The 7436-nt window shown below is 28.2% G+C and overlaps 2 long non-coding RNA genes across 2 annotated transcripts; one reads left to right on the top strand and one right to left on the bottom strand.

Moving 5' to 3' along the window:
* Positions 1-2233: 2233 nt before the first annotated feature.
* On the top strand, positions 2234-3893 carry LOC131013314 (uncharacterized). The gene is made up of 3 exons (XR_009097633.1): positions 2234-3237; positions 3341-3466; positions 3621-3893. It is a non-coding gene; the product is annotated as an uncharacterized LOC131013314 (long non-coding RNA).
* A 322-nt stretch (positions 3894-4215) lies between these two features.
* On the bottom strand, positions 4216-5988 carry LOC131013313 (uncharacterized). The gene is made up of 3 exons (XR_009097632.1): positions 5878-5988; positions 5619-5701; positions 4216-5300 (listed from the first exon to the last, which is right to left on the bottom strand). It is a non-coding gene; the product is annotated as an uncharacterized LOC131013313 (long non-coding RNA).
* Between the last annotated feature and the right edge of the window lie 1448 nt (positions 5989-7436).

The raw sequence follows: 7436 nt of genomic DNA, 5'->3' as shown, positions 1-7436 counted from the left end.
TTATATAAATATAAATTTATAAATTATTTATAACCAATGCCTTATAAATTGTGTATATATACACATATAAACATATAATTCATTATGGAATTATAAACGTGGGTTATGCAATTTTTCTTTTTAAACGTGGGGTGTGCATTTTTTAAAAAATTATGGGTTATGCAATTTTAATTGAGTTAGTTACTTAATTTTTGAATATATACAATAAGTCATTATTTTTGTAAGAAATCACAAAATTGTCATTGAAATTGAAATCAATTTCTAATTGAAAACTGTTGTTTTAATATAGTATAGATATATATATATATATATATATAGGGGGCCGCTCCAATGAGACCCCCTAATTTTAGTGAGATCTAGGACATGATTTGGTGCGTTTATTTTATCAATCTTATGGCTGATATTGTATCTGGAGGGTGATTTTTTTTCGCAGGGTTCGAATCCTGGAGAGAGCATAATATTTTAAATTTTGTTATTCATCAGTATATACTGCATTTTTCATCAGTATATACGGCCCTGTTCATCAGTATATATGTCTTATTCATTACGAATTTTTTAAATTTTATTTTTCATCAGTATATACATCTTGTTAATTAGATATACGTTTTGTTCATTAGTATTATATGTCTTATTCATTGTACTCATGTTACACGAAAAATATGGAGTCTCATTGGAGCGCGCCCCTATATATATATATATATATATATATATATATATATATATATATATATATATATATAGGGGGAGGCTAAAATAAAAACACATTTTAGGCTATAAAATAGGAACAACTATGGGCCCTTGGATTTAAAATATCACACGGCCAGAATTAATCTTATTTTTAAGATCTGAAATTCACGCCATTATAGTGTAGGAGAGGATGGTAATTTTATTCTTTAATATTCCGTTAATCCTTAAATTTGGGGATTACATAATTTACTTTTATATTATTTTCCATATCTACACAAATTTATGAAATTTGAGATTAAACTTAAACATTAAAAAATAAAAACATTACTACATTCACAACTTTTCACATGCTGCATCATACAGAAAAATATGTTTATTCATACAGAAATCTAAACTGATTCATACACGAACATCAATAGATGCATTTATAAATATCCATTGAATCATACACATGCTGATTCATATAAGGTTAGAAAAATCATTAAACATAAAACTAAATACTCAAACCAAGAAACATATTTATTCATACAAAAATGAAATTGGATCGTACACACGTTGATTCATACAGCACCATCATCAGGTTCATTTTAAATGAATAATACACATGTTGATTCATACAGAACCATCAATAGGTTCATACACAAATTAAACATTCTTCCATTTATATAGAAATATTTAAGGGTTCAAATAAAAGTGAATCAAATTTATTATTTAAAATTATGGGTGCAAAAATTAAGAATATATTTATATGGGTTTAATTTGGCAGAAAGAAAAAAAAATGAAATTGGATATCATTCATTGAATTATCGCGATTTCAATACATATTAAATTATGACAAATCTGTACAGATTCAGAAAACATTAAAGCAAAATTTAAATTTCCTAATTAGTGAGTGTGAATCTCGGAAATTAAGGGGTTGCTAATGGAAAGTCAAATTTGTGTATAATATCAATTATGTCCTTCTATTAAATAATCGGATGAATTCTACTAGAACTGTTATGAATTGGGACGAATCAACAAAATTAAATCCAGGCCGTTGATAGAGCCTAAATCTATGGTTCAAAATCATTCCTATTTTATAGTCTAAGGACTGTTTTCATCCTAGTCCTCCCCAATATATATATATATATATATATATATATAGGGGCGCGCTCCAGTGAGACCCCCCCTTAAGTGTTAGGATTAGGGTACAATATAAACCATAGGATCTTATAGATCCAACCGTGTAGATTTATTTGGTATTTTTTAATCTATTTTTTTATTAAACCGTCTACTTTTGCATTCACACTGCTAAAAGGATTGTTCAGTAATTTGCTCCAAAATGCGTCTGAACCGATCCCTTGAATCTCGGTGGCTAATTAATTGCTGAAAATTACATTTTCTCCCTCATGCGGCTCTGTTGTAATTTTCAGCTACATTAACTTTTTTTTAGTTCCTTCATTTTACCTTTTTCTTCCTTATGCGTTTAGATTTAGGGTTTTGACTTCTTTTTTTTCGTCGGTTGATTGTAGAAGAAGAAGAACTTGGTGAATAAAGTCGGCAAAATAAAGAATAGGTTTTTTTTTCGTTACTCTTTTTCTTATTAGTAGTATATATAATCTTTGAGGATTTTGTGGCGTCGATGGTTAAAATGGGGCAGATCGACGTGTTGAACGATTTCACTGGTCAGATCAAGAGCATATGCTCTGTAGTTAATTAGGTCATATTTGTGGAATTTGGGGATTTTTCTTCTTGCATAGTTTGGGTTTTCCGTTTGTTTAATTTCAGTTCATTTGTTGGGAAATTATGAGTGAGTCATGATTTGGTGTTTTGAGCGCATAATTTTTTTTTGGTTTATCAGAAAATATTATTCATTTTTCTTTACAAAATTTAGATTAGGGGCAACTATAGGGATTATTCTTAAATGGTGTTGACAACTTACAAAGAACAATGAAGAAAATGTAGGAAATTGTTCTTAAATCAATTTGGTGGTATTGGCTGATGAGCTTCACTCTTCATGAATGCTAGAAATCAATTTTTAAGTTCTACATATCACTTGCTCGACGAATTGCTTGATAGAATTTCTCATTATCTTTAATCTTGTTTTCTTCAAAAAAAAAAAATTGTGTTCCTGATTAAGCTTCTTATTTATGATTGTAGGGGAATGAATTGATTGAAGTTTAACTTTATTCATATTGAAATATTTTTTATTCATCAAAAACGTATTTTATTCAATATATTTTGTTATCTTATTTTAACTTTGTATGGTGTTAGTTATAAAACGAAGTGAAAAATGAGATCTATTTCTTTTATTCTTTTATGCAAATGAAATTGTGCAGGCTTACGATTGTCAACAAAGGAGGAATGAGAGGTAAAGATTTCTTGTGAATAAACTTGTTCATATATATTCTTCTGTTGGTATCTGTTTAGGCTTATTAACTATGATATCTCTATTTTTGTTGTTGATATACAAATATATTAGTTGCAAAACAGTGCTTTATTTTTTATTTCCAGAACCTGGTTAAGGCAAAGTCGATGCATCACGTATGGCTGGACAAGGAAAAAATAAGGGTAAAGAAAAATTAATCGAATGTGTGTTATTTGTCAGTAGTTTTTTTATATTCAGTTAAACTTATGTATTATGCATTAGAATAACATGTAATAGTAAATGCAGGTGAGTGTTCTAATGCGATTGCACGGCGTAAGGACAATCTAGGTTGAACGATAATGTGGAGAATTTGTTAAATATGAACTTGTTCTTGTGAATTTATTTACAGATGGATTTTAATGATGAAAACTGGTATGATTTATTTTATTTTATTTTATTTTTTTGTAGTTTTTTAGTACACCAAAATTTAAATTTTATTCATCAGTTGTTAATTCTTATGCGATAGGATATGAATTTAATGCATCTAATTTGTTCATGAACATATCTCATATTATAGTAAATGTAGGTTGGATCTTTCATCACTTGGCCATGATATGCGACAGACTTTTGTTGTTGGTGTCATTAAGAGCATTGAGAAGAAGGATTTGAGTGGTGCCAAGGTTACCAAGTGAATGGTGTTGGCTTCGACTTTTACTGATGTAGAAGTCTATTTGTTTGATAACTTGAGTTGTAAAAACCATTTAAATTTTGTTACTTGTTCAGGACATTTATTCTTGGTGTGCTGTAGTTTTCTGCGTTCGACATCGCTTCACTATATATCATGTTTTATTTTAATTAATGTAATCGTTATTTATAATTATAGTCACATAAAACACAAAAAAAATTATTTATATTCACTACATATTATGTTTTATTCTCATGAATATATGCATTATTCATTAAAGGGGTTAGTGCCGGAAAATATATGTAGTTTGTTAATTTTCTGGTTTATAACATGACCTTATAATTTGATCAGAAAATACACATATTTTCAATTTAATCGTAATTATAACATGACTTTATAGTCTGACCAGAAAATACACCAAGTTTTAATCGCAATTGAAACTTGGTGTATTTTTTGGTCAAATTATAAGGTTATGTTATAAGCCAGAAAATTAACAAACTACATGTATTTTTCAACAATAACCCCTGCATTAAATTATGAGCACGTTATTCAATTTGGGGAAAGTCTTATTTATAAATATTTGTTATAAATGTTACAAAGGTACACAATGATTAATAATTTGTTCATTACATATGATGTTTTATTCTAATGAATGTAATTATTATTCATTAATAGTTATTCATAACTGTAACCACATAAATATATGAATAAATAAAATTATTTATATTCACTACATAGTACTATGTTTTATTCTCATGAATATATGCATTATTCACTAACTACTATTAGCAGATCAGCATAGTGTAAAACTATTCTCCGCAACTTAGTTCTATTTGTAATCGAATTGAATGCGTAAATCTGATTTTGTACATCATGTATTATAATCTTATTCAGTGTGTATTATACATTATTATGACACATCACATAATATAAAACTATTGAATGAGTTCCATCTGGTGGATAAATAATATTATTGGATATTGTATTTTTAAACAATACATATGAACAAGCATGGCTGCATATTGAATAAAATATAGATTTCTATAGTTGCATAGAGATTAACTTTTTTAAAATAACAAATAAAAATGTAACAATCGAAAATGAACTAACATAAATTCATTCAGTAGACTATAAAAAATTTACTGATAAAATCCATAGTCGATGCCAAACAATCCATAGTTAATGCCAAACAATATTTTATACTGACTAATTAACAATTACAGAAGCTCTGTTAGTACATAAAATTATTAAAACTCAATTCAAACTAGAAAATTCATATAATATATAAACATCTAAAATTTAAAATTATTAATGCGACTGTATGGACAGCTAAGGGGTCAGGCTTATCCTCAAACCTTCACGATTGCACAAACACCACCTCTTGCAAATCGTTCCATCCTTCGCTCGTCTGATTGTGCTTTTTCTAGTTTCAAATCCACAATAACCAGCATAATCATCATAAAATTTCTCTCCTACTTCCCAAGGTAGGAAACACTAGACCAATCCGGGGTTTTAGAGAATCATCCCATTCAAGAAAAAATAATTCTTCATGCGAATCATTTTCGGAATCATTAATAGGCACTACATATATAAATTATAAAATAGTATTAAAAAATGTATTGAACAATACATGGTTTTACTGAATAAGACAACAAATATTACTAACTATGTTAGCAAAAATTAATATACTGTATTGGAAATTAAGAATTTGATAATGAAAAAATGCGAAAGAATATATATTAGGGTTTTTGTGCAAAAACAATTACTGAACAAATACAAACTCAGGAAAAAAATTAATTGAACAAATACAATACACTATACATTATAAACTAATGTAAATTCTGATGCATAATATCCAAAGCATAATGAATAAAATCAAACTATTGACAAATAACGCACCTTCAATCAATTTATCTTTACCATACCCTTGTCTTTTACTTGTGCAACGGTATGTGCGGCCTCTTCTTTGGGAGAATCAAGTTCTGCAAAAAAAAAAAAAAAAAAAAAAAAAATAAAAAAAATTAGAAGGCGTGTGAAAGGAATACAGATTGCAAAATAAAGAGAAATCAAAAAACGAAAACTACGAAAACTATTAAATCTTAAGATGATCCAAAAAAATTATGCAAAAAAAAAAAAAAAAACAAATTCAAAAACTTACCGGAATTCTCCATGAGAGGTATATATGAGCAAAGAAGATTTTCGATTGCAAAATATGAGCAGATTAAAAATAATTACTTCCCACGTCAAAGATATGTATGAAATAAAAATTAACATAAATAAAAATAATAATTAAGATATGAAAAGGTGTAAGATACGAAAAGAATCTAATAAGGATATGGAAAAATTAACAATGACAAGTCTAACCTTTATGGAATTAAATAATAAATAAAATCAAAAAAAATCTAGCCATAGGATTGAAAAAATAAACGCACCAGATCGTGCCCTAAATCTCACTAAAGATAGGGGGTCTCATTGGAGCGGCCCCCTATATATATATATATATATATATATATATATAGTATCTATATATATATATATATATATATATATAGGGTGTGTATCTAGAGAGAACTACATTATTTGTGAGAACGGGAGAACCATCAAATCTAATGCATCCACTGTGAAAATTAATGCATTCGCTGTTAAAATTAATGCACTAAAAAAATTTAAAAAAATGCTCCCTTCAGGATTCGAACCCAGGATCTGCATTCATCCAACAAGATGATGCATCCACCGTAGATCTTGATGATCGAATGGCTGAAAATGGTTCTCCGGTCTTCTTTTATTATGGTTCTTTCTTGAACCTCTCCCTATATATATATATATATATATATATATATTTATATTTATATATAAATTGTTGTTAATTAATATACGTTTTATTAGCTCGTGAGCAAATTCGTAGCGAGTCCTTTTTTTTTCAAGCGGATTAACTTGATCTTAACTAAGTGTGATTATTAGTGTTGGGCGAATCTGTTACAACCGCGGTTCAATAATTCGTCACCTCTCTTTTTTATCTGTCATGATATATTCTCTTCGTCTCACAAAAACATGAATATTTGTAAGTGGTTCGAGTTTTATAAAACGTTAGATAAAAGTGTATTATGAGTGAAAACTGAGTTTCACTTTATGAAAAATAGAGAGAAAAGTAAATAGATTGTGGTAAGGTAGTTTATAATAAAAAAATATGTATATTTTTTTTTGAGACGCCCAAAATGACAAAATATTCATGTTTTTGTAGATGGAGAGAGTGTATGTTATAGCATGCATCGCACCTCCATCTCCGTGAGTGATTCCCTCTAAAAAAAACCTTGCAAGTATATATTCAGATCTTACTGCAAAGTAGGTGCAAAATTGTCGACTCGTTAATTTTCATAGTCTATAAAATGACGATGGTTATTGGGAGAAGACTTGTTCATTTCTATACCAAATAAGTGCAAAATTATAGACTCATTAATTTCTAGTCTATAAAGTGATAACAATTATTGGGGGAAGACTTGCTCATTTTTATACCCTACCAGTATCACAACCGTGTGATGCACATGATGTACATCTATTTATTTTCATTTATACTAAAATTAATTATATTTTATGTTTCTAACTTTCAACGTTTCCTTTAAAAATATTTTAAATTTTCATTTGTTATTGAAAAACTTCAACTTTCAGCGTTTCTCATTAATGTTAAGCTTTGCAAAATTCGCCAACAGAACCAGGATT

This window comes from Salvia miltiorrhiza, chromosome 2, assembly GCF_028751815.1.
Source record: "Salvia miltiorrhiza cultivar Shanhuang (shh) chromosome 2, IMPLAD_Smil_shh, whole genome shotgun sequence".
Taxonomy (NCBI): domain Eukaryota; kingdom Viridiplantae; phylum Streptophyta; class Magnoliopsida; order Lamiales; family Lamiaceae; genus Salvia; species Salvia miltiorrhiza.
This window is presented reverse-complemented; position numbering and strand designations above follow the sequence as displayed.